General features: G+C 48.1%; 1 long non-coding RNA gene across 1 annotated transcript; it reads left to right on the plus strand.

Moving 5' to 3' along the window:
• The first annotated feature begins 22,268 nt into the window (after positions 1-22,268).
• Positions 22,269-23,667, plus strand: LOC120368866. Its single transcript, XR_005582820.1, has 3 exons — positions 22,269-22,573; positions 23,003-23,091; positions 23,211-23,667. It is a non-coding gene; the product is annotated as an uncharacterized LOC120368866 (long non-coding RNA).
• Positions 23,668-25,722: the final 2,055 nt, after the last annotated feature.

The raw sequence follows: 25,722 nt of genomic DNA on the forward strand, positions 1-25,722 counted from the left end.
TTAATGGAGGGTGCAACACAGAGAATGCTCTCTCTTGGCCCAGTAACCGAATAGAATTTCGGCCGAGTAACACAAAGAACAAATTACCCACAGAAAAATAAAGGACGAGCCACAAGGGAGTTGTAATGTTTTTGAATAATCAATTACTTGGCGTCGGAGCAGAGCCATGCAACCCCACCTGCTTGCATTCGTGATCAAGGAACGCAGCTGGGCTCCAAGGAAAGGTCAAGCTTGTTCCTCATGGGATTCTGCTCTAGGGCCGGCTGTGATCCAGCCCGGGGCTCCTGAGTTGTTAAAAGCAGAGCAGAGGCAACTGCCAGCTCTGGCTGTAAAAGTCACTATCTGTTAAGGAGAGGGAGTTCATCACATCCTAGCCCACAAGAAGGAGCTGAGTGAGACTGCAACTCAAATAAGGAGGAAATTAAAGGAGGGGAGGGAGGATTTTCTGGATTTGAGGTTTTATGAAGCTTGCAACCTGTTTTATGGGTTTGCAAAACTAGTGTGAGTTTGTTCAACATTTCCCCTGTAATTTAATCCTTTTCTTTCCAGGGCAATTCCTTTAGCCCCTAAAATAAAGTGAAATGATGAGTTCTAGCTGAAACTGACATATGCTAGGGCGGGATCCCAGCAGCCTGTAAGCTGGGCCACATGGGTGATCAGTAGGAGTTGGGTGGACTGTACTGGATTTATTCTTCATTCAGATTTTTCTGTCTCTCTCTGCTCCCCTCTGTCACAGTCTGTCTGGGTTTGTTTTCCACACTGATAGATGGTCCCCTGGATTTTTTTCTCCACAATCTATACTGTGTTTTTTTCACAGTCTCTCCTAAGCAGGATGTAGCCCAGTAACATTCAAGATTGAGTGAAGCCCACAACATCCAAGTGGGACTGAAGCAGACCAGAGAGAGAGTTTGTCCTTAGCGAGCTGGATTGTACCCTGTTTATCAGAATGTGTGAGGAGTGACTCACAAACAATTTGGAGTCTGAGTTTTAAAAACAAAAAAATTGGAGACATACCTATCTCCTAGAACTGGAAAGGACCTTGAATCCAGCCCCTTGTCTTCACTAGCAGGATCAAGTACTGAGTTTTGCCCCAGATTCCTTAGTGGTTCCTTCAAGTATTGAACTTGCAACCCTGGGTTTAGCAGGCCAATGCTCAAACCATTGCACTATCCCTCCCACTTCCAAGTATGTGTTAAAATTCCTCCCCCCCCCCCCCAGTAGTTGCACAAGTAGTTGTCAAACATACTGGAACTAACCAAATTTCTTGATTTATCTCACCTGGGCTGGGAATGTCCCTGTGGTCTGATCATAGGGTGACCAGACAGCAAGTGTGAAAAATTGGGACAGGGGTCGGGGGTAATAGGAGCCTATATAAGAAAAAGACCCAAAAATCGGGACTGTCCCTATAAAATCAGGACATCTGGTCACCCTATCTGATACTGCCCCTATCAAAACCAATGGCAAAGCTAACATTGACTTGGATGAGCACTGGATCAGGCTGTAGAATAAACTTCTTGTGAGATTCCCCATCAGTTCTGGTTCCAGTTCCAGCTGGCCTCTGCAGGTGCAGACATGCATGAGAACAAGGCAGACAGAGATGAACCTTTTGGAACCAGAGCTGCATGAAACTGTCTGATGTTTGAAATTTAGAAAAACTGAGTTAAAATGGAAAAAATGTTTTGCCAGATGTGCTCCTGGTTCTGTTCAGAACAAACTGATAAAGGTTTAGTGGATTATTTGTGTTACGTGAGCTCTCTTGCTTATCCTCATCTAGCACTTTCCTTGGATGGCGTGAGATACAAAGGCTGGCAAGCAGGGCCGGATTAATCTTTTGTAGGCCCTAGTACCTGGACCATGGCCCCGCTCCACCCATGCTCCATCCTGAGGCCCTGCCCCCACTTGGCCTCTTCCCTCTGAGGCCCCGTCTGCCACTTGCATGGCGGAAGGGAGGAGAGAGGCGCAAGCAGGGGTTCAGGGGCTGAAGAGGAGCGATTGGTGGGCAGGGCCTTGGGGGGGAGTGCTGGTGGAGTGGGAAGTGGGGCCATGGTCCCGGAGCTGGGGCCCCTTCTGAGTGTGGGCCCAGCGCCATTGGCACCATTGTAAACCCAGCAAAGAATCCTGTGGCACCTTATAGACTAACAGACATTTTGCAGCATGAGCTTTCGTGGGTGAATGCCCACTTCGTCGGATGCAAGAGTGGAAATTTCCAGGGGCAGGTAAATATAAGCAAGCAAGAAGCAAGCTAGAGATAACGAGGTTAGATCAATCAGGGAGGATGAGGCCCTGTTCTAGCAGTTGAGGTGTGAAAACCAAGGGAGGAGAAACTGGTTCTGTAGTTGGCAAGCCATTCACAGTCTTTGTTTAATCCTAAACTGATGGTGTCAAATTTGCAAATGAACTGAAGCGCAGCAGTTTCTCTTAGAAGTCTGGTCCTAAAGTTTTTTTGCTGGAGGATGGCCACCTTAAGATCTGCTATTGTGTGGCCAGGGAGGTTGAAGTGTTCTCCTACAGGTTTTTGTATATTGCCATTCCTAATATCTGATTTGTGTCCATTTATCCTTTTCCTTAGAGACTGTCCAGTTTGGCCGATGTACATAGCAGAAGGGCATTGCTGGCATATGATGGCATATATTACATTGGTGGATGTGCAGGTGAATGAACCGGTGATGGTGTGGCTGATCTGGTTAGGTCCTGTGATGGTGTTGCTGGTGTAGATATGTGGGCAGAGTTGGCATCGAGGTTTGTTGCATGGATTGGTTCCTGAGCTAGAGTTACTATGGTGGTGTGCAGTTACTGGTGAGAATATGCTTCAGGTTGGCAGGTTGTCTGTGGGCGAGGACTGGCCTGCTACCCAAGGCCTGTGAAATTGTGGGATCATTGTCCAGGATGGGTTGTAGATCCCTGATGATGCGTTGGAGGGGCTTTAGCTGGGGACTGTATGTGATGGCCAGTGGAGTCCTGTTGGTTTCTTTCTTGGGTTTGTCTTGCAGTAGGAGGCTTCTGGGTACACGTCTGGCTCTGTTGATCTGTTTCCTTATTTCCTCGTGCGGGTACTGTAGTTTTGAGAATGCTTGGTGGAGATTTTCTAGGTGTTGGTCTCTGTCTGCGGGGTTAGAGCAGATACGGTTGTACCTCAGTGCTTGGCTGGAGACAATGGATCTTGTGGTGTGTCCGGGATGGAAGCTGGAGGCATGAAGGTAGGCATAGCGGTCGGTAGGTTTTTGGTATAGGGTGGTGTTAATGTGACCATCACTTATTAGCACCGTGGTGTCTAGGAAGTGGACCTCCCGTGTAGATTGGTCCAGGCTGAGGTTGATGGAGGGGTGGAAGCTGTTGAAATCATGGTGGAATTTTTCCAGAGTCTCCTTCCCATGGGTCCAGATGATGAAGATGTCATCAATGTAGTGTAGGTAGAGAAGGGGTGTGAGTGGACGGGAGCTGAGGAAGCGTTGTTCCAGGTCGGCCATAAAAATATTGGCATATTGTGGGGCCATGCGGGTGCCCATAGCGGTGCCACTGATCTGGAGATATATATTGTCATCAAATTTGAAATAGTTGTGTGTGAGGATAAAGGCACAGAGCTCAGCAACCAGTTGTGCTGTGGCATCATCAGGGATACTGTTCCTGACAGCTTGTATTCCATCAGTGTGTGGGATGTTTGTGTAGAGAGCCTCTACATCCATGGTGGCGAGGATGGTGTTTTCTGGAAGGTCACCAATGCATTGTAGTTTCCTCAGGAAATCAGTAGTGTCACAGAGATAGCTGGGAGTGCTGGTGGCGTAGGGTCTGAGCAGAGAGTCCACATATCCAGACAGTCCTTCAGTGAGAGTTCCAATGCCCGAGATGATGGGGCGTCCAGGATTTCCGGGTTTGTGGATCTTGGGTAGTAGATAGAATAACCCTGGTTGGGGCTCTAAGGGTATGTTGATTTGTTCTGGTGTTAGTGTAGGGAGTGTCCTGAGTAGATGGTGCAGTTTCTTAGTGTATTCCTCAGTGGGATCTGAGGGAAGTAGCCTGTAAAATTTGGTATTGGAGAGTTGTCTGGTGGCCTCCTTTTGGTAGTCAGACCTGTTCATGATGACAACAGCACCTCCTTTATCAGCCTCTTTGATTATAATGTCAGGATGGTTTCTGAGGCTGTGGATGGCATTGCGTTCTGCACGACTTAGGTTGTGAGGCAAGCAATGTTGTTTTTCTACAATTTCTGCCTGTGCACGTCGGCGGAAGCAATCAATGTATAGGTCCAGACTGTCATTTCGACCCTCAGGAGGAGTCCATGTGGAGTTCTTCTTCTTGTGCTGTTGGTGGGAGGGTAACTGTGTATCAGTGCGCTGTTCAGTGTTGTCCTGAAAGTATTGTAAACCCAGTATTGCCGGCAAGTGGCAGTGAGAGGCACTGGTTTAGTCTCCCATGTAAGTGGGTCATTACAGGATCGATCTCTGGCTCTTTGACCTATTGTGTATTTTCTCTCTCTCTTGGGCTATTTTCATAGATTCCAAGGCCAGAGGGGACCATAATGATCATCTTGTCTTCCCCAGCATTCCAAGACTTCTTGCAAATCAACATTAATGGTCCAGTGAGCTCCTCAGACAGCTCTTTTAAAACTCTTGGATGCAACCTCTCCTGACCGGCTGATTTAAAAATGTCTGTTTTTAATAGCTGCTGTTTAACATCCTCCTGAGATTCTAGTGGAAGCTGCTGGTTACCATCCATCCTTCAGTGCTGGCCTCCATTTCTCATCACTCTCAAAACTCCCATATTCCTGGCGAATTCTGTTTTGGGACCATGACTGGAAGCTGAAGCTGTTGCATGGTAAATGCTTTTTGTGGGCTAGACCTAATGGCTAAGGCCCAGATTCCCAAAGGTAGTTAGGTGCCTAACTCCAACTGATTTCAATGGGGTTTAGGTGCCTAAATACCTTTAAGGATTGGGGCCTCAGTGCCTATTTAATGCCAGCAGCTTCAGAAGTTTCTCTGCATTGGCCTTTCCTGCATTGAGGACCTGATCTTGATCCCACCGCACAGGAGCAGACCCCATGGGCCCCTGAGCGGAAGGATACAAATGCTGGGGCTCAGTGATAACCTCCGAGAAATACCGTACACTTGCACTTCACTCCTACAGCCTGTGATAAAATCGTACATTATGCGTACAGCAATTCACTGGGCTTTCATCACCCGAGGTATAACCAGCTAATCAAAACTGACTACATTATTCACATAGCCATTGCATCGAGTGGCCCCACCACTGGGCCACCTCAGTGAGGGACAATCCTTGCCTTGGAGAGCTTACAAACCAAATGGACAAGACAACCCAGGGTGGGAGGTGGAATTTGGGCGCAGAGAGAAGAAGTGATGTGCCTGTGGTTCCAGAGCAGGACAGTGGCAGGTGTAAATCCCAGATCTCCTGCATCCTGTCCAGTGCCCTGCCCATTGGAACATGTGGCCTTCCATGCCATTCACTCACTGCGCATGGGAGAGGGTGAAAAACAAAACAAAAATGTGCAAAGAAATTGCAATTTCCAAGTAGTTTTCATAGATTCTAAGGCCACTGTGACAATCTAGTCTGACCTCCCGCATAGCCAGGCCAAAGAGCTGCCCTCAGTTAATCTCTGGTGCAACTAGAGCAGAGCATTCAGAAAGACAGCCTACCTCGGTTTCCAAATGGCTAGAGCTGGCAACTGTCCAACGTCAGTTGTCCCAGTGGTTAATTCTCTTCCCTGATCAGGACTCAGAACAGACTCGGGCTTTGTTAGCTTGACAGGTTTGTTTGTAGAATTTTTTATATGAACAATGTAATTGGGGCCATTATGGAAACTTTCCATTTACCAAGTGCCAGGCCTGACTTCAGGCACTTGTATCTGAAAACTGGCCCCAGACTTTTCTTAAACAGCAGCCAGTGGATGTGAGTGGCTGGTCCCAGGGCAGTGTGACCTAGTGGATAGAGCACTGGACTGGGACTCAGGAGACCTGGGTCCTGTTCCTGGCTCTGCTCCTGGCCTGCTGGGAGACCTGGGACGAGTCATTTCCCCTCCCTATGCTTCAGTTTCCCCATCTGTAAAATGGGGCAAATGGCAATGTGATCTATGAATGAAAAACACAAGATAAGAGGTGGGGGTGGTTGTTATTATTATTAACACTATTCCAGTCTATCCAATGCAGCCCTGCACAATGGTCCAGGGAAAGTGAGTGAAAACCAACAACAGCAAGGTGCCAATTGGCTGTTTTGAATCCATGCTGCGGACAGATTGCACATCGGCTGTTTATTTAGCTAATCTGGTAAAGGAGAAACATCTCAGTCACCGAATCCAGCCTGGGGCGGGGAATATTTAGCCATTGATACAGGTCTGTGGGGAGAAAGTGTGTTTCCAAGAAGCGCCGCCTGCTTCCCCTACCATGCCTGCCCTTCCCACTGGAATTCCTCGCGCTCTGCTATCAGCATATTGAAGTTGTTTTATTGGGGCTGTTTCTGGCTGCTCACCAAACTTCTCAGAGACAGAAACTGCTGCTCATGTTAAATTAGAGAGCATTTGATTAAATGCAGGGTTGATAAAAACAATCTGCTAGGAATCAAATCCAGCGTTCCTAGAGGACAGGGCCTCCTGGTAGGAGTGGGTTTTCTCAGGCGTAAAAGAATCCATTCTTTCCCCTGATGGAGTGCTGTCTACTGGTTAAATGTGGGCTTTCAAAGGAACCCAAGGGAGTTAGATGCCTAACTCCCATTGGCACCTAACTCCCTTAGGTGCCTTTGAAAATCCCAGCCTAAAGCAAGACTCTGGGACTCCTGGGTTCTACTCCTAGTTCTGCCACTGACTGCTTGTGTATCCTTGGGCCAGTCAGTGGACCTGTCTGTGCCTCAGTTTCCTACTCTGCCCAGTGCTAATCACCCACAGCACCGGGCTTAGTTAATGTTTGCCGGACAGTTTAAGCAGCTTGGGGGACAGGCACTGTAGAGGATAGAGTATTATTATTACCCTGAGGGGTGGGACCAGCAGTGGACTGTTAGAGGTTTCAGCCACTCACACGCCACTCACAGCAGCAGTGCAGCCTAAGAAGCCGTCTCTGGATGGGCTCTTTCAGGACAGAGTCTGGGGAGGCTGGTCCAGCTTCTCTCTGGGGGCGCTAAGGAAACAATGATGTGTTGACTCCATGTAGCTCTGTGACGTTCGCCTTCTCTCCCACCTCCTTCTGGCGCCTGTTGCCTTTGCTCACATCGCACAGCAAAGTATCAGCTTCGGCACCAGTAGCACTGCCAGCAATCTGCCCCATGACTGCTCAGGCCAGGCCAGTAGGTGTGTCTGTTGCGGCCAGAGACCCACAGGTCGGTCTGCGTCCTGTCGCAGGAAAGAATCTTCTTTGTGTTCATCCCAGCGCTGTGCGTCTGTGCCCTCAGCATGTCGGTGGATCGGCCCCCTTGGAACAACAGCTCGGGCGGGGCTGGCTTTTGAAGCAGCCCCTAAAGTTATTTTAATGCAGGGGGTTGTTTGTGGGAATTTTAATCTGTGCCTTCTGCTTTCTGTCGGTGCCAAAATGTGCGGAACTGGCTGGGAAATAGCCGGCTTGGCAGGTCGGTGGAGCCTTGGCTGTGAATGGAAACTGCAGAGTTTGGGCCACGCCTGGGCCCGTGGCATTTAGAGAGCGCTGTGGTTTGAGGCTGCACCACAGGGCGGGGAGCATTAATAAGGGGCAGGGGGGGGGATGCTTGTGATTGAAATCACTGGGCTGTAGCACAGGCTCCAAAATGTTACACTTCCCCCTGCAGTTGCCCCTTGTGCCAGGCCAGGCTTTTCCTGCATGACTAATGGCTCACAGGCCGGGGCAGTGACTACATTCCTCTCTATCCATACCACAAAGCATCCCTCACTGTTTACAGGGCTGGCCAGCCACAGGGAGAGATTGAGGGTGCATAATGGTGGGTGGCGGGGGAGGTAGTTTTTTAGAGGAAAAGGAAAAAGTATTAGTCAAGGGGAATATTTCCCTACAATTTCAAAAAGGAAAAAATAAGAAGCTACATACAAATTTTCTTTCCCCCTAAATATTTTATTTTCACTTTTCCAGGAGGACGGGAGATGAAGAACGTTGCCAAAACATTTTTTTATTCTGCCAAAATTTTGTTTTCAGTGGAACCCCATTTTCTGATTTAAAAAATCATTTCACTGAGAAACATGTGACCCAGTCTGAGAGAGAGTAAGCAGTGCTAGATGCGGGAAAGGGGGGAGCAGGTCTTTGAGGTGGGTTAAGGAAAGTCTATGGAGGGAGTAGGAAGATCCCTGGAGGTGGTTGCAGAATTTGACTCTGGACCTACATCCAAACATCCCCACAGTTCAGGAGCATTCCTATCCAGGGCTGTCACTAAGCAATGGTCAGGCTTCACTGTTACAGACTAGGGACTGAATGGCTAGGCAGCAGTTCTGCAGAAAAGGACCTAGGGATTACAGTGGATGAGAAGCTGGATATGAGTCAACAGTGTGCCCTTGTTGCCAAGAAGGCTAACGGCATTTTGGATTGTATAAGTTGGGGCATTGCTGGCAGATCGAGGGACGTGATCATTCCCCTCTATTCGACATTAGTGAGGCCTCATCTGGAGTATTGTGTCCAGTTTTGGGCCCCACACTACAAGAAGGATGTAGAATAATTGGAATGAGTCCAGCAGAGGGCAATAAAAATGATTAGGGGGCTGGAGCACATGACTTCTGAGGAGAGGCTGAGGGAACTGGGATTGTTTAGTCTGCAGAAGAGAAGAATGAGGGGGGATTTGATAGCTGCTTTCAACTACCTGAAAGGGGTTTCCAAAGAGAATGGATCTAGACTGTTCTCAGTGGTACTTGATGACAGAACAAGGAGTAATGGTCTCAAGTTGCAGTGGGGGAAATTTAGGTTGGATATTAGGAAAAACTTTTTCACTGGGAGGGTGGTGAAGCACTGGAATGGGTTACCTAGGGAGGTGGTGGAATCTCCTTCCTTAGAGGTTTTTAAGGTCAGGCTTGACAAAGCCCTGGCTGGGATGATTTAGTTGGTGTTGGTCTTGCTTTGAGCAGGGGGTTGGACTAGATGACCTCCTGAGGTCCCTTCCAACCCTGATATTCTATGATTCTATGAATGGTCAGGCTGTGGCTGGGTATTGCATGTGTATGTGTGTGTGGGGCGGGGTACGTGTCTAGCCCCTTTGCGTGAGTCCTACTAATGCCAGCCACAATTGCAGTCCAGCTCCAGGAGCCGCTGTAGAGACCCCGCCTTCTCCTTATCACCTTTGGAGAAATGCATGGGCCAGGGGAGTCAATATCTCAAGCTGGTATGAACTGACCTCTCATGGTATATATCAGTGGTTCAGGCATTACAGTGTTAGCTTATGGTCTAGGCTTACTCCTAGTTAGCTGCTTTGATAAGACTTCTTGTTTAGCTAAGCTATTGTCTTACAGGCCTTGTGGCTTGTAGTCTCATTGCATTACTACCTTCATGTATACCTATGCCTGCCTCACCTAGCAAATACCTACACCTACAGGTCCACCATCCCTGAACTGCCAGGGAGCTCTGCCACAAAACACAAGTAGTTGCCCTAAGTGACTCTCTCCGGCTAATGCTTGATGTTCCTGGAGCACGTCCCTTCGGGATGCACGGGCTCTAGCAGGTGCTGAGAGCTCCCCAATAGAAAGCTGTGTACACTCCTCGCTGGCTGTCGGTGCTCTGTGGCTGCGCTAACTAAGGAGTCCCAGGAGGATGTGTTGCAGGGAGCGCAGACAGTTTTATGACTACTGGCTTTTGGTCTTCCCATGCTCTTTGTGGGCAGCTTAACACCACAGAATAACTAATGGGGATAATATCTATCCCCATGACAAACCCTCATCCCCATGCTGAACTCCCCGGGCCCTGCGTCCAGTGTGCTCTGGGAGAGAAGCATCAGGTGCCAACTCCTATTCTAACCCCTGTCTCAGCTCCTGATGTGTTTTCAATGGACCGAGAATGACGTCATTCCCTTCTTGGGCCTTGGTGCAACCGCAAATCAGGCTGGCTCAGTGAAATCATCCTGGGCTGTCTCTTCCGTCGCCGACTTTGTGCTCCGAGTAGCTGTCTGACGTCACACCCTTACCCAGTGCAAGGAAATCGTTGGATGTTTTTGGAGGATGAATTTGTCTCCTTCACCACAGTCTCTCTCTCTCCACTAGCATTTGGAATGGGAGCGGCATGAGGCCCAGTCTCTGCCCAGCCCTCATTCTGCACTGGCCCTGAAAGTCCATTGCCGGTGGAGTTGGATCAAAGTGTTGCAGCACTGAGGATGAGAAGAAAACAAGTGCAAGGATCAAACAAGCCTCGTTCGTCAACACAGCACCTAAGCGAGAGCACCGGTAGATCTCCAGGAGCGTAGGCCTAGGGTTTCCCTAGCACACGTTCATAAGGGCTTTTAGGGCACATCTCTGTCCCAGACACTTGGGGGTCAGCAAGTGCAGTGGAGGATAGTTCTCTGCTGCTCCCTGCCACAAGGTGTGGGGAAAGTGTGCCTGACCCCACCTCTCCCCAAAATGCATTCAGGATCTGGAGGGGGCAGGGATCCGATCTGGTACCTCTCACACAAAGAGGATGGGGGGAGGAAGGGACCTGGCAAAGCTGCTGAGTCTGCTAAAGATGCCAGAGCAAGGAGATGGGGTGTGTGTGTGGGGGGAGGGAACAGACAAAAAGGCCCCAGCAGGAAGCCATGAGAAGGGTGTCAGAGAAGAGGATGTTGCGGGAGTGTGTACACCATACAGGGGTTAATGTGGGCCTGAGAGGCCAGCTAGGTTACCTGGCTGCACCTGGAGGGAGAATCAGGCTTAATTGATCCTGACACCCAGCTGGGCAGAGGCAGGGTCCTTAGTATAAGGAGAGGAAGTCCATAGTGGGAGTGACTTTAAAGGTAGTGGTTAGGACCAGAGTGGTGATTCCCTAGGATCCTAGTCTAGGAAGAAGGGTCAGTCTAGAGAGGGTGTGGGGAAAAAGGCCTAAAAAATGCTTCCTATGAAGGAGCTCAGGGAAACAAAAGCAAGGAGTGGGACCATGCAGCCCTTGACTGCTGAAGGTCCTTGGCTTGGAACCCAGGGTAGTAGGAGGGCCTGGGTTCCCCTGCTAGCCTGTGGTAAGGTGGCCTGAGCCTGGAGAAAGACATTGAGAAGCCCTGAGGCAAGGAGATGAAGACCAAGGGCCTGGTGTTGGGACTGAAAACCCTCCTGTGAGGATGTTGGGCTTGCTGTTACCCCAGGAGCAGGGGACAAAACTGTGAGTCAGCCAGAGAGCTGAGTCAAGGGAAGACAGACTACCGCAGAGAAACATTGGCTGTCAGCAGGGGGTGCCAGGCTGAAAGACTGCTGCTATGGTGAGTGCACCCTTTCATGGGGCTCTTTGTAGGGGGTTTCCCAGTGCTGGAGCAGTCTCTATAAAACCCAGACTCTAGGGCAAATATGAATTCCACACTTGCTGGGGTGTCCCCCATCAGGACATCTACATGGATCTTGGGGAGGGGGTAGGTGTGTGGTGGACTCTAGGGGGTGGCCTTGGCATCTGGTCTGAAGGTTATCAATGAGGAGGGGTGTTTAGCATTTTCTATGAGGGAGAGGCTGGTCAAAATAGGGTCTCATTTGGTGGTTTCTTTGGAGGATGCCTGGTCACTGCCTGTTTGGGTGTGGAGGTTGCTACAAGTTGAAGGGGAGGGGCTGGTTACTATGGGTTCTGGCCTGGGGGTTGTTGCAGGTGCTGGTTGTCATGCTATTAGGTCTGGTCTGGAGTGGTTGGTCACCACAGGATGGGATCTGGGCTGATGGGTGGGAGGGTGCAAGGTGGGCCCTGGGCTCTGCACCATGGGGTCTAGTCTCAGGGTTGCTGTGGGGGGAGCAGGTGTTGGTTGTTGCAAAGCAGGGTCTGATTTAGTGTTTGTTGCAGGGTGGGTGGTGGCGGCTGTGCTGTGGGGCCTTGGTTTGGGGATTGCTGTGTGTGTGTGTGGGGTGACTGAAGGATAGTGGCAGGTGGGGTCAGGTGGTTGCTGCAGGTGGGGAGGGAGACCACTGGTGGCTGTGCCATGGGGTCTGCTTTAAGGGTTGCTGCTGCAAGAGAACTTGGTTGCCATCTTCTGGGGTCCTGTATGGTCTTGGGTTTGTTGTGTGGGGATAGGGTGGGAAGTTTCCTCTGGCTATTCCCCATGGGGACACATCCGGGTATTGCTGCTGGGCAGGTGGGCCAGTTGGCTGTGCTGTGGAGTCTCTTGTGGAGCTTGCTGCTGCTGCAAGGGGACCTGGTTACTGTCTCATGGGATCTGGTCTGGGGGTTGCTGCTAGCGGGTAGGTGTCTGGCTGCTGCTACGTGGGGTCTGGTGTGGGGGTTGCTGTCCTGTGGGTCTAGTCTTGAATTTGGAGTTGGGGGGGGGGGGTTCCTCTGGTTGCTGCACATGGGGTTTGGTGTGTTTTGGGGGGAGGGGGTTGTCTGGTTGTGGCCCTCTAGGGTCAGGTCTGGTTTGGGGGCTGCTGCTTGGAGGGGTTCTCTGGTTACCACTCTGTAGAGTCTGGGTGCTGCAGGTGGGTGGGTTTGTTTGCTGTGCTGTGGGGTCTGGTGTAGGGGTTCCTGCTGGGTGGGAGCTGGTGCTTTGGGGTCTCTTCTGATTTGAAGTGGGGGGGAAGGAAGGGGGGAGAAACAGGAAGGTGTTTTGTTTTTTGTTTTGTTCCTGGTTACCACCCCCTGGCTTTGTGTGCTCTGAGGCTGCTGCTGGGGGTGGGGGTGTGTGGAATTCTGGTTGTTGCCCTGGGGGGAAAATTGTCTTTTTGCAGTGCTGTGGGGTCTGGTGTTAGTTTTTGTGATGGGGGTGTATGTTCTGGTTGTCATCTGGGGGTTGCTATAGTGGTGAGGGGGATTTGGTTGCTGGTATGTGCTTGGTGGGCAGGTCTCTTTGGTTGCTGCCCTGTGGGGTCTGGGGCTTGTTGCTGTGTGGGAGGAGGGAATCTGTAGTTGCTTCACTGTGTGGGATTTGGGGGGGGGGTTGTCTCTGATTGCTGTTGGAGTCAGGGGGTTGCTGCTGTGGGCAGGGAGAGGGTGCTCTTTTTGCTTACCTGTAGGATCAAGGGGTAGTTGTTGGGGAGGGGGGTTCTCTGGTTGCTGCCCTGTGGGGTCTGGGACTTGTTGTGTGGTGGGGGTGTTATGCAGTTGCTCTATCATGTGGTCTGGTGCTTGCTGCTGGGTGGGTGGAGGATGTTCTCTCTGGTTGCTGCCCTGTGGGGCCTGGGGGCTGATGCTGGTGGGTGGCATGGGCTACTCTGGCTGCTGGTCTGGGGGTTGCTACTGGCAGGAGGTTGGTTCTGCTGCCCTGTGGCATCTGGAGTGGGGCTGGTTGTGGCAGGGGATATGGGCAATGGGGCAGCACCCAGAAGAAAAATGCCCGTGTGGGGGTTTCTGCTGCAAGGGGACCTGGTTGCCAACTTCTGGGGTCCTGCATGATTGGGTGGGTGGGGGGGGGGAGTTCCCTCTGTCTGCTGCCCATGGGGATGCATCTGGGTGTTACAAGTGGGCAGTTAGCTCTGCTGTGGGGTCTCTTGTGGGGCTTGCTGCTGCAAGGCAACTCTGTTACCATATCATAGGGTCTAGTCCAGGGGTTGCTTCTGGGGGGAGGGTGTCTCTAATTGTTCCACCATTTGGGCTGGGGGGCCTCTTTCTGCCCTGTGGGGTCTGGTGTGGTCTAGGGGTTGTTGCTGAGGTGTGTCTCTGGTTGCTGTCCTGTGGGGCTTGGGGTTTGTTGCTGGGGGGTGGTACTGATGTTGGTCCCTCATATGGTCTCGGGTTTGCTGCTGTTTGCGGTTTGTTCTTCCCAAATGTTCTGTGGATGCAACTTATTGATAGTGACACACGATATATACACACAAAGATAGATTTGAGAGAACAGCAGAATCTCGCAGTCTGGGGCAGCCTGGAATGCCTCCAGAGATCTGCAGGAAAGATAGATATCTAGTAATGATTAATAGGCCTGGACATGACTTGGGAGAAATCCAGAGATCTGAAGATGTCTGAATTGTGGTCAGTTCATCCTTCCAAAGCAGGATTGAACCCAAAAGGATAACACTTCACTAGAAAACTTTAGCACAAAGGCCCAGATGCTTTACTAGGAAATCAGTTGTGAAAATTTAAATGACTCAATTTCCATTGTAAAGCCTCACTCCTAAACATTGTTTTACCATAAATATGAAAGGAGTGGCTGTGCATATTTGCATAGAATTGTCATATATAAATGGACATGCAATACAGTGTAGTGTTAGAGGTGGATTACACTTTCAACGGTGCGTGTCTATTTAACATTTGAAAATTGACAAATCTGGACAGTACTTGGGTAGGAGCTGGCCCAGGTAATTGCAGGTGACACAAGTGCTGGTGATTCTATAGATGGTGTTAACTGGCATTTGGTACCTCAGCCTATGACGTTGCATAGAAAGAGAGATGACTGATTTATTCTAAGGTATCACCACTGTTGCACAATTGTGAAATCTTACCCAAAGTATCACTGGAAAGCTTGTGACTTGTTGAACATTGTTATCCTGTTTATGTGCATGCATGATCCCTGTCTATGGAGAGGGTAATCGTATTTCCCAAAGGGAAAACTGGACACCAGCTGGGGCTAGCCCAAGCCCTGCCTCCCTTTGCCCTCCCCCACCCCACATGAGGCTGGGGTTGGTGTCGCTGCTCACATGAGCCTCTCCTCCCTGTGTGGGGCTGATCTGGGCTCTGCCTAGCCTCTCCTCCCCCCCCCCCCCCGAGGCTTGGCCTGGTGTTGCTGTTGCTGCTCCCCCCCCCTTCCCTGCACATTCCTCCTCCAACTGATCAAGTTGTCAAGAGCAAATGGGACAAATGCCCACTTTTGCCCCCAAATATTGGGATGGCCGAGGCAGGGCTTAAAAAAGACTGTCCTGGCCAAACCTGGGCATATGGTGACCCTCTGTGATGTTATGAGTCTTTGCAGGTGTTTGTATCTCAGACATGTTGTATTCTTGGGCAACACCTGCAAGATAAATTTACATCAAGACCAGGACTTCATGAGCAGCCATGGTTGATGGGAGAGGCCCATTGGAAGAGCTGATTCTCCTTAATGGCCCAAGGATGCTTCTGAGAGCATATGGACAATGGAAGCCCAGTGACTCAGTTCATAGAACATGATCCCTGACTCCATGTTTGAGAGACCATAACTTCCCATGCACATGGACCAGTGGTGGTGGTTATAAATTGCAGACTTGTGACCATGATCCCCTTGCCTCTTTCCTACTCCACATCTTTGGACTACAGCTTCTAGCAAAGGGAGGCTTTGAACAATAGAGTGAGGACCCCAGTCTTCTGGGTGATCAGAGACTTATTACGAACTGGCAGATTAAAGTCGCTGCTGTTACTGTGATCTACACATTCTGAAATCAACTAATGTATGCGATACATTTTAATCTTCCAGTAACACACTTCCTCTTTTTTATATTAATACAGGTTTAGCTTTTTCCTTACTAAAGGATTGGCTATCAGTGTGGTTTTGGGGTGAAATCCAGAAGTACATATTGATCTGGGGTGGGTGTCTGGTTCTTTGGAACTGGAAGAACCTAATAGATGTGATTTCTGGTTTTAATAATTTATCACAGAAGTCTGGTTTGTCTGGGTGGTGCATGAGGGGCTATAGGACCTGTTGGGGACTGTCTGTAGCTCCATAAAACTAGTACAGAATTTGGAAGCACACACTTGTAACTGGTTTGGTGGAACCTTATGACAGAACATACCACCAGTCTGGGGTATATGCCCTGTCATCCGCCAGTCTGACCTGAGATGGCGCTCTTAACTGTGTCCAATACTAGGCAGCAGCATGACACAGCAGTCCAGTAATTCCCTTTCATATGAGAGAGGGACTGGTGGAAAATTCCCTGCTGTAAAATGAAATTTTGTCAAGTGTTGGTGTTTCTTTAAAGGGGAGGGGGAATGTGAGTTTTGGATAGGTCATTTCTAGCCAAAACTGTTCATTTTGGTTTGAAACTTTCCCATGACAAATGAAATTTTCATGGGGTGGAGGGAGAGAAATAATGGACTTATTGAGCAACACTAGTGATGGTATTGCTCAATTAAATCCAGCTCCAAAGGGAAGGTTGCAATCACTGTTCCCTTTAAGGTGTATTTTAACTTTGCAGTGAAGGAGCTTTAGGTACATGGCAAGGACTCTGAAAATGGGGAGGGGGTTTCACAATGGATACAATAGTCTCATGATTTTTTTTCAGCTATTTTTGGGGCATTTAAACAACTCCTGGGAATGGTGGTATTTGTTCCTCTTGATTTCTGACTACTTAAAATTATGCTGTGGCTGCACAGCAGACTCTCAACATGTGAGTGGTTCTGCCAGCTAAGCTTCACACCCGTTCTTTCTTCTTCTTTAGGTCCTGGTTCTGCCCAGTTAAGTCAATGAGAGCTTTGTCATAGACTTCATTGAGTGTAGGCTCTAGCCCTCAACATTTCTCCATGAATCATCCCTCTAGCCTCCCAGAATCATTTACATTGGGCTGTGAGCTGTCTCCAGTTTGTCAATACCTTTCTGGTAACCTGGCTTCTAGCACAGCTGAATGAGAACTACATAGATCCCACAGCTGGTTTGAAAGTGGTAAGAATTTTTCCATGAAAACATCAAAATAAATGACAAATTAAAAAAAAATCCTTAAAGTTCTGTCATGGAAATTTTCCTCTTATTGAAAATCCAGACAATGCAAAACTGGACACTTTTGTAGCAAAACTTTGAAACTTTTTTCAAAAGTTGTGGAAAAATTCATTTCACTGTTGGAAAAAGGCTATTTTAGTTTAGAACAAAAACTCACCTAGGTCCCTCCTCCATGATGACACCTTTAGGTACACAGCCCTTGAGTGCCCTTTTGGTCTCATAACACATGGAAAATTCCTGTATCTGTTCAGTCACCCTCAACAAAAGACTAACTTCCCAGATTTCCTCTTCCCATTGGGAATGTGTATTATAGTTACTCCTGCTCCCCCAGTTGTATTAGTTGCATTTCTCCAAGGGCAATTTCCTTGTTTCTAATCTCATATCTTGGTCCCATTATATTTCACTGTCCTGAATTGCAAATATAGCTAGCAAAGGATAATGGTGTTCACAGAAATATCTAGGAAGAAGGGATTTATTTCCCTGCTTGGGAAGCTAGCAAATGTTGGTGGGGGAAGGGAAGGGATTTCTTTGTTTTCTTCCCTGCAAATCCTTGTTATATGCAAAGCAGCTCAGACGGGGTCTCTAAATGTGAGGCCAGCCCATTTCCTGTGTTATATTTTCCAGGCGATGTGGTGACTGATGCAGCTCCTACCAGAAACTCTCTAGCAACATCCCTGTCTCATCTGTCAGAACCATTTCTGTATTTTTTTTAGTAAATCAGCCTTTCAATAGCCTCCCCATTTCACCTGCCAAAGCCCCATGTTCCCCAAGTAACTATTGAGACAATCATATGGTTATCACATCCTGTCTGGTATGTTTCAATTCCCTATTGTCATTTTAGTGGTTGCAGTGGATTCAATGTGTAGTTTTCTGATGTGGTTATCAACCATTGGAACAGTTGTCTAGGGACATGGTGAAGTCTCCAGCACTGGGAGACGCAATCAATATGGCATGTCTTTCCTAAAAGCTATGCTGTAGCTGGGTGAAGTTCCCTGGCTTAGGTTATAAAGGAACTCAGGACCATTCTGATAATCTAGTCTATCTGGCCCTAAATTCTATGAAACTATACTGTCTCTGGATCAAGGAGGACAAGGACAATTAGGGTCTGATGCAAAACCCAGTGAAGTCAAGGGAACGATCCCATTGATGCCCAGGGGCTTTGGATCTTCATTTATATTGCTTTGAAAGTCTGAACATTAACACTCATCACTGTGCAACTCAGTGTGGGCCTAATCACATCCATCAACTGCTTCTTTTGATTGGGGGATGCAGATATGAAGGTCAAGCTGGGGTCTGCCAGTAAGAGTCTGCAGTGACTTATGTTCTTGGCTTTGACATCAACTGTGGATGGATAAATGAGCTGATCTGTTCAAGAGGATAGTGGAAGCTCTGGTGTATTAAGTCTTGGAGCAAAGGCAGAAGCTATATTGCTTGTAACTGTTTTTTCTGTGCACTACAGCTTTAAGTCTGAAAGGACTCTTGTCTTCAGAGACATGCAGCCATTCTGTGTTCAGACAGCCGGGGCACACTCTCATGGAGACTTGACTTTTTTTTTTTTGTTCTTGTTTGTGGTCTCATGATCTCAAATACTTATCTGCTCACTTTTTTATGTATGGAAAAATGTGACAAGGATCCTTGCAATAACTGGATTGTAAAACAATAAAAGCATCACTTCCTGTCCATACCTGAATACACCATGCTCCTCAGGGCCAGATTTCCAATTAGACATAGGCACATGCCTAAGGGCACCAGTGTTCGGGAGGCACCTAAAAGTTAAAAATGGGTTAATTTTAATTTTTTAAAAAAACAGAAAACACTAGGGTCAGCTGTAGGCATAGGGGGCGCTGGAGATGCTGTGCCTAAGGGCATGTAAGGTGTAAATCCAGCCCTGCAGCTGCTCCATTTTTTTCACTTGATTTTTTTTTGGGGGGGGGGGGGAAGGGTTGATTTCTTCATGGCTTATTTCTTTCTAATAGCACCTCAGCACGTGATCAACACCCTTCTATCAAAAGGGACTTGCAATTTCTTCCTAAAACAAGATCTTGATGCACACATAGATCTTATTCTTCTATCAGTGTCTTACAGCATTAAATACTTCACTATGTAATATGTAGCCTGTCACTCCAAAGCGCCAGGAGAACATTCACTAATCCTCATAACGCTGGGAGGCAAGTATCATAGATTCCCTTTTACAAGTTGTTGGGGACCAAAGAATGGAAAAATGAAGTGATTCACTGAGCATAGATTAGCTTCAAAGCCTGGCATGATCCACTCCGCTTCCCCCTCTGTTATCAGAAGCTACAGGGCCAATGAGCAGAGCAAGTGTGCTCATACGCAATGATAGAGCAGTGGCTGCATTTTAGTAGGTCACTGCAGGAAGTGAAGGAGAGCCCCATTTCCAGCTCAGGGGGAGGTTCTGAACTGCCTGGGTTTCGACTGGCTGGTTTGGATCACTCATCACGTGTATGTGGCTTTCTCCAGAAGTTGCTGATTTGTGCTCTTGGCCTGTGCCCTCGCTGCACCAAGCCATCTGTCTGGGGAGTTCTTTGGCGGGATTTGTTAACATTTGTGTTCATTTTCTCTAACATCTTTGACGTGTTTTGCTCTGCATGGTTTCCTGGCTCTCACCCCAGATGATACCACATCGTTCAAAGGCTGGGGAGCTACAGGGCACTGAGAGCCATGAGGGGGCAGGGAGCAAGGAGCTCTGGTGTTTACAGCTCCCTCCCTTCCTGTTTTCTCCCTGTTCCCTTCCTCCAGACCTTGATGTGTTTGTGCGGTTCTCTCCTGTAGTTTTGCCTCCCTGCAGTTCTCTCCACATCCCCAGGGCCAGTTGTGAGCAATGGCAGGACCCATGGGTCCAGCCTGGGCCTGCTTCACTCACCTGTAGTGAGGCTGAGGAATGATTGTCTATGGTGGCTTTGCTCTGGAGTGAAAAGCACTCTCAGGCCCCCAGCCCCAGAGGCTTTGCTGCTGACATAAGGTCTAGTCTAAACAGCTCAGCAGCTTATGTTGACGCAAGGCAGCTTATGTTGACCTGGCTGTGGAAGTGTCTTCACTTGTTGTAAGTGCCCTGATATGCCAACTTAACACCATCTCCCCAAGTGGCGTAGAATGACAATCAATACAGTTAGACACAATAGTGTGTCTATACTATCACTACTTATAGCGACTCTTACTAGCCTCCAAGAGCTGTCCTACAATGCCCCATCCTGACTGCTCTGGTCACTGTTGTGAACTCTGCTGCCCTGGGGCCAGAAGTGTGGCCCCCCCATCCCACTTAAAAGCCCTGCACACTTTTGAAATGCCTCTTTTCCTGGTTGCCTGGTTTGGTGAGCACACCTAACAATGGAGAGCTGCTGAGTGCAATTGCCCAGCTGACCATGCCTGCTTCATGCTTCAGATGTGCTCCTGCCTGGAGTAGACAGAAGGTGTTGGATCTCCTGGGTCTGGCACAGCTCTGATCCAGCTGTAGAAACATAGACATCTATGAGCAGATCACTGAGAATTGCAGGAGAAGGGCTACAACAGGGACCAGCAACAGTGCTGCGTGAAAGCCAAGGAGCTGCAGCCAGGGGCGGCTCCAGGCCCCAGCACGCCAAGCGTGTGCTTGGGGCGGCAAGCCGCAGGGGGTGCTCTGCTGGTCGCCAGGAGGGCAGCAGGCAGCTCCGGTGGATCTCCTGCAGGCACGTCTGCAGGAGGTCCACCGGAGCCGCAGGACCAGCAACCGGTAGAGTGCTCTCTGTGGCGTGCCGCTGTGCTTGGGGCGGCGAAATGGCTAGAGCCACCTCTGGCTGCAGCAGGTGTACCAGGAGGCAAGGGAGGCCAACAGTTGATCTCTACAAACAGAAAAGTGGGACTGCTGAGGGTGGGGTGGAGATTAGGTGTTGGCCATGCCTAGACTATCTTTAAATGCTTTCTCAGGTTTTCAATAAGGGTAATAGTGGCAGGATGGCTAATGGAATTGAGAATATGGAAGTAGAAAGGACCACATCTGAGGTGGAAGTCACTCAGATAATTCAGTGGACTAAATCTGGGTCCTGGATAATCTCCTCCATTCAAGAATGTTAAAGGCACTGGCACATGAACTTGCAAGCCTAATAGCAAGGATTTTTAATGAATCTGTAAACTTAAGGTACAACCCCAATGACTGGAGATTTGCTGTTATACTTCCTAGATTTAAGAAAGGGAGGAAAACAAGTGATCTGAGGAAACTACAAGCCTGTTGCTTGACTTCAATTGTATGCGAGGTCTTGGGACAAATTTTGAAAGAGAAAGTCCTTAAGGACGCAAAAGTGAACAGTAATAGACTAAAATACAACCTGGTTTACAAAAGTAGATTGTCGGACCAACCTCTTGTCCTTCTTTGAGAAGGGGGGAATCTGTTATAAGACCAAGGAAATGAAGTAAGTCTAATCTACCTGGATTTCAGTAAGGTATTTAATAGAGTTCCACACGGGCAATTATTAAATTGGAGAAGATGGTAATTAATAGGAGAACTGAAAGGTGGTAAGGAACCTGTTAATGGGGAGACTACAACAGGACATACTAGACAGTGTATTGTCCGCCTGGAGGGAGGTTACTAGTGGAGTTCCTCAGGTATCCGTCTTGGAACCCATCTTATTTAACACTTTTTTCTTTTGAGACCTTGGCACAAAAAATGGGTATTAATGAAGTTAGTGGCTGACAAAGTTGGGAGGTATTTCCAATACAGGAGGACCAGAATATCATACAAGAAGATTCAGATTTGAAAACTGGAGTAATAGGGATGGGATAATAGTGCAAAGGGCAAGGTCATGTACTTAGTAGGGCCTAACACAACAATTTTTGTTATAAATTGGGGCTTTATCAGTTGGAAGCAAAAGAGGGGGAGAAAGATTTGGGTGTATTGGTTGATCATAAGATGACTGAGCCACCAATGCAGTGCAACTGTGAAGAAGGCTAATGCAGTCATGGAATGCGCTGAGTGAAGTATTTCCAGTAGAGACTGGGAAATTAGTACCTTTAAACAAGGCACTGGTGAGACCTCACCTGGAATACTGTGTGCAAGGCTGAGGGGAGATATAATTTACATTTATGGAGGGGGTGGTATGATGAGACTGCCTACAATGACACGTAGCTGATCTGTGACTGCCAGCAAATAGCTCCAAGGGCCAGTGATGGGACACTAGATGGGGAGGGCTCTGAGTTACTACAGAGAATTCTTTCCCAGGTGTCTGGCTGGTGAGTCTTGCACACATGCCCAAGGTCTGATTGTCATATTTGGGGTCGTGAAGAAATTTCCCCCGGTCAGATTGGCCAAGACCCTAGGGGTTTTTTGCCACCTTCTGCAGCATGGGGCACAGGTCACTTGCAGGCTTACACTAGTGTAAATGGTGGATTTTCTGTAACTTTGAAGTTTTTAAACTATGATTTGAGGATGTCAATAACTCAGCCAGAGGTTAGGGGTCTATTACAGGAGTGGGTGGGTGAGGTTCTGTGGCCTGTGATGTACAGGAAGTCAGACCAGATGATCACAATGGTCCCTTTTGGCCTTAAAGTCCTGAGAGCCACAAACCTGCTGCTTTAACAAAGAGTTGCAAAACAATTCTCGCAGGAGACACCACCCCCACCTCCAAGAGCACTGTGGAGACTTCCAAGGAGTCTGAGTCAGGCCCCTGCCGGGAACAGTGAGGCAGAAGATGAGTATGGAGGGCAGGTGACTGGAGGATCCAGCTGTGCAGCAAGCCAGGCCAAGTTCTTGACTTCACTGCGGTGCTACCAATCCTGACAGCTGAGGAAGGCACCTCTAAGTATGCAGTTGGGGGTTCAACTGCTGCTGTTCCTGCTACTTTGATTTGAAACATCTGTTTAACTTGCTCTTTCTTACCTCATGGTAGAAGAGGTGGTGGAACAACCAATATAGGTAAAGTTGCTCTCTGCTTCTCCTCCCCTTCTAGAGTTAGAGGCCACATGGAGCAGTTTGTTTGTTTGCACTAGGGTGTTCTGTGAATCCTCCATAGAGATCTCAATGAAACTTCCATGCAGGTACTCTGCAATCCTCTGCTGGAGGCTTCTAGGGTGGGCTGCCTTATTTCTTCCTCTGCAGTAGCACACATTCTCATGCTGCTCGATGATACCATCAGCAGGCACCACTGCAGTGCACAGGCTAGCAGTGTATGGGCTCAGGTGGCATTGGGACGCCAGCAGTAGTTGTGCTTTGTACCTCTGTTACTCCCCAGAGAGAGAAGCTAAAATCACACCTGCCTGTGGAAACAGTGCCAATACTCTGCCATTGTCCTGTTTAGAATCATGCAACTGAGCAATTCCCTAATTTTTTCCAAACCCTCAGCAGGCCATGTTCACCACAGCTGGTGCTGTGACTGCCGCTGGGCTGTAGCAATGTGAGAATGCAGTGCTTACAACTTTTGGGGAGCAAGCAGAGTGAGTTATATCTTAAGTTTCAATTTCTAGTGTGAACACACTGACGTGGTACCTCTGTGTGCTGTATCTGCAGCTGCTGCCATTGTGGCCTTCAGAGTCTCCCTTCTCCATGCCCACAGAACTCCTGGACCAGAGAAGGAGAAAAGACCCTGGGTGCCAGGAGATCCTGCAAGCCAGTGCTGCATCAGAACAATACCAGGGCCTGGAGATCACTCATGCAGACAGCATGGAGAAGGATAGAGTGGAGAGGAGAAAGGTGCAGGAAAAGGAGAGGAACATGCAGCAGGTGATGCTTGCTTTCCTCAGATGGCAGACTGGGGGACCTGCAGCTTTAACAATCCCATGCTCACCTCCTAGAGTCAATTGAGAATTCAGTATCAGGCCCTCCCTATACCCCTGTGATGTATGGTTGAAACATGACATTTATATCACTGTGGCATTGTACAAGATTTGTTGCAGTTGTCTGTCATGTAAGATGTCAATGGGAAAAGTTATTTGGCTGAGGGTGATTATCCTGTTTATATGCATGTATTTATCTGAAATTATAAATAGTGACTAGATATTGGCATCCTACCTCTGGGCTGTATTTCTAGGCAACACCCACAAGGTAGCTTATGTCCAGTCTAGTTAACCATTGTGAATGGACTAATCAAGATTGATGGCCCATTGAAGGCAATTAACTCTCACAATGGGCCATAGAAGAAATTCATCCCTCTGGAGAACCTTCCTGTGGATGCTTTATCCAGAATATAGGCAATGGCTGCACCTGTGAGTCATCAAAGCATGCAAAGGTAGGTTATTTGCTCATGTGACCCTAGACTCCATCTTGTGTCTAATTTTCCACAAACTAAGACTGAGAGCATTCACTCTACATGGGAGGAGGTATAAGACCTTGGAAGCATCTCCATTTTTCCTCTTTCCTGCTCTGATCTCTGGGTTATGGACTTGCACTAAAAGGAGCATTCCAACCAATGGACTGAAGACTTTCCAATCTTTTTGGAAGTTACCAGAGACTTTACAAGCCAGCAGTTTGTAACATCACTGGTTCAAACCTGAGCCAAGATCTTAGCAATTACTGTATGTATATGATCTGTCTTCTAACTCTCCTTTTCTCTTAAATTAATATTTAAAGGATTGATAAGTGTGATCATTGGGTAAGATCTGAGTTACATATTGACCTGGGTATGTGGCTGATCTTTTGAGATCAGAAGAACCCTTTGTAACTGGTTCAGTAGCCACTCATCAGAGTCCAGTGTCTGAGTGGTGAAACAAGGGCTGTGATGCCTAAGGAGACTGCAGTTTGGACTTGTTAACCAGGGGCTTGAGACAAATTTACTTTCGTTACTGGCTTGATATATCTAATAATAACCACCACCAATTTGGGGGCAAGTCTACCTTTATTTCTCATCAGTTTGTTCTGAATCTGGCATCCTCAGCTGTGACTTACTGAGGCACAATAACACCCCCTCTTCAACTTTCCATCTGGCATCAGGGATTGGTTCACTACCCTACTACTTCACCAGGGGTGTGTCTGTCTTTAATGTCACACACAATCACAGCACTAACTTATGAAAGCCATGGGTTTGTGTATGTGTAGCTGAAATGGGTATGAATGTTCCCTTAATAAATTAAGTTTTAAAGGGCTTTAACCACCTGGTTCATGTTACAGAATTTTATTTTTGGAAACCTCTTTATTAGTTTGTAACATAAGCTGTCTGGTGCTGAGCAGGTTGATACCTACCACTTTTTCTCCCCCCCCCCCCCTTTTTTGCTTTGCTATGACCTGCATAATACCTGTACTGACCAGTGGGATACCTTTCTCACTGAGATCCAATCTTGCAAGTAAACAATGCCAGCACCCCTTCAAGCTACGTAAGGCACATTCAGTTGTCATTCTGCACCTACAGCTGAAGTGTTCCTTGGTCTGGCTTGCAAAGTGCAATGAAAATGTAAAATGCTGTCTAAGGACTAAGCATATTGTTACAATGGATTATCACTGGCCCAGCATGTTTCTTTTTGGTATTTTTATAAAATCTCATGCTCTTGTGTGGCTTTTGTTTGTTTTTTTAAAAGGTACTTAGCCTCCGCCCTTATGTTACAGAAGCAAAGCAAGGTTCTTTGAATTTGATCCTGTGTAGAACAAGGAGAGCTGAGCCTCATTCAGTAGTATTGCCAAAAGCCTATACGGTTGGGTTGGATTGTTGGCCATTTTGGAAAAAGGAGGCATGGTCAGAATGAAATGAAAGAAGGGATCTAGCTAAGCCACCCCCACTTCCACCCCGCCCTCCACAAAACGCTCCTGTGCTCAGCATTTTGTGCTATTTCTCAACATATTATGTACAAACTAAACAAAACAGGCCTAAGGCTTATTCAGTTGACCTCAGAGTTGGTTAGCAAAACACCTTGTCCTGCAGAGCTTTCTCAAGGGGCATCTTAGGGCTTTAATAAAGAGCATCTCAGAATAAAGTAAAGAGCAGTTCTGAGTCACTTATATTAGCACTGTCACCCCAGATTCTGAACTGCCCCTAAGTACCCCTTGCCTGGGGAAGAGGTAGCCTTTCTACTGCAGACCTTGTATCAGTCTCAGCAGGGTGCTTCTCCCCATCCCATCTGAGAATTTATTAAAGCCAG

The sequence above is a fragment of the Mauremys reevesii genome, linkage group 7 (genome assembly GCF_016161935.1).
Source record: "Mauremys reevesii isolate NIE-2019 linkage group 7, ASM1616193v1, whole genome shotgun sequence".
Taxonomy (NCBI): domain Eukaryota; kingdom Metazoa; phylum Chordata; order Testudines; family Geoemydidae; genus Mauremys; species Mauremys reevesii.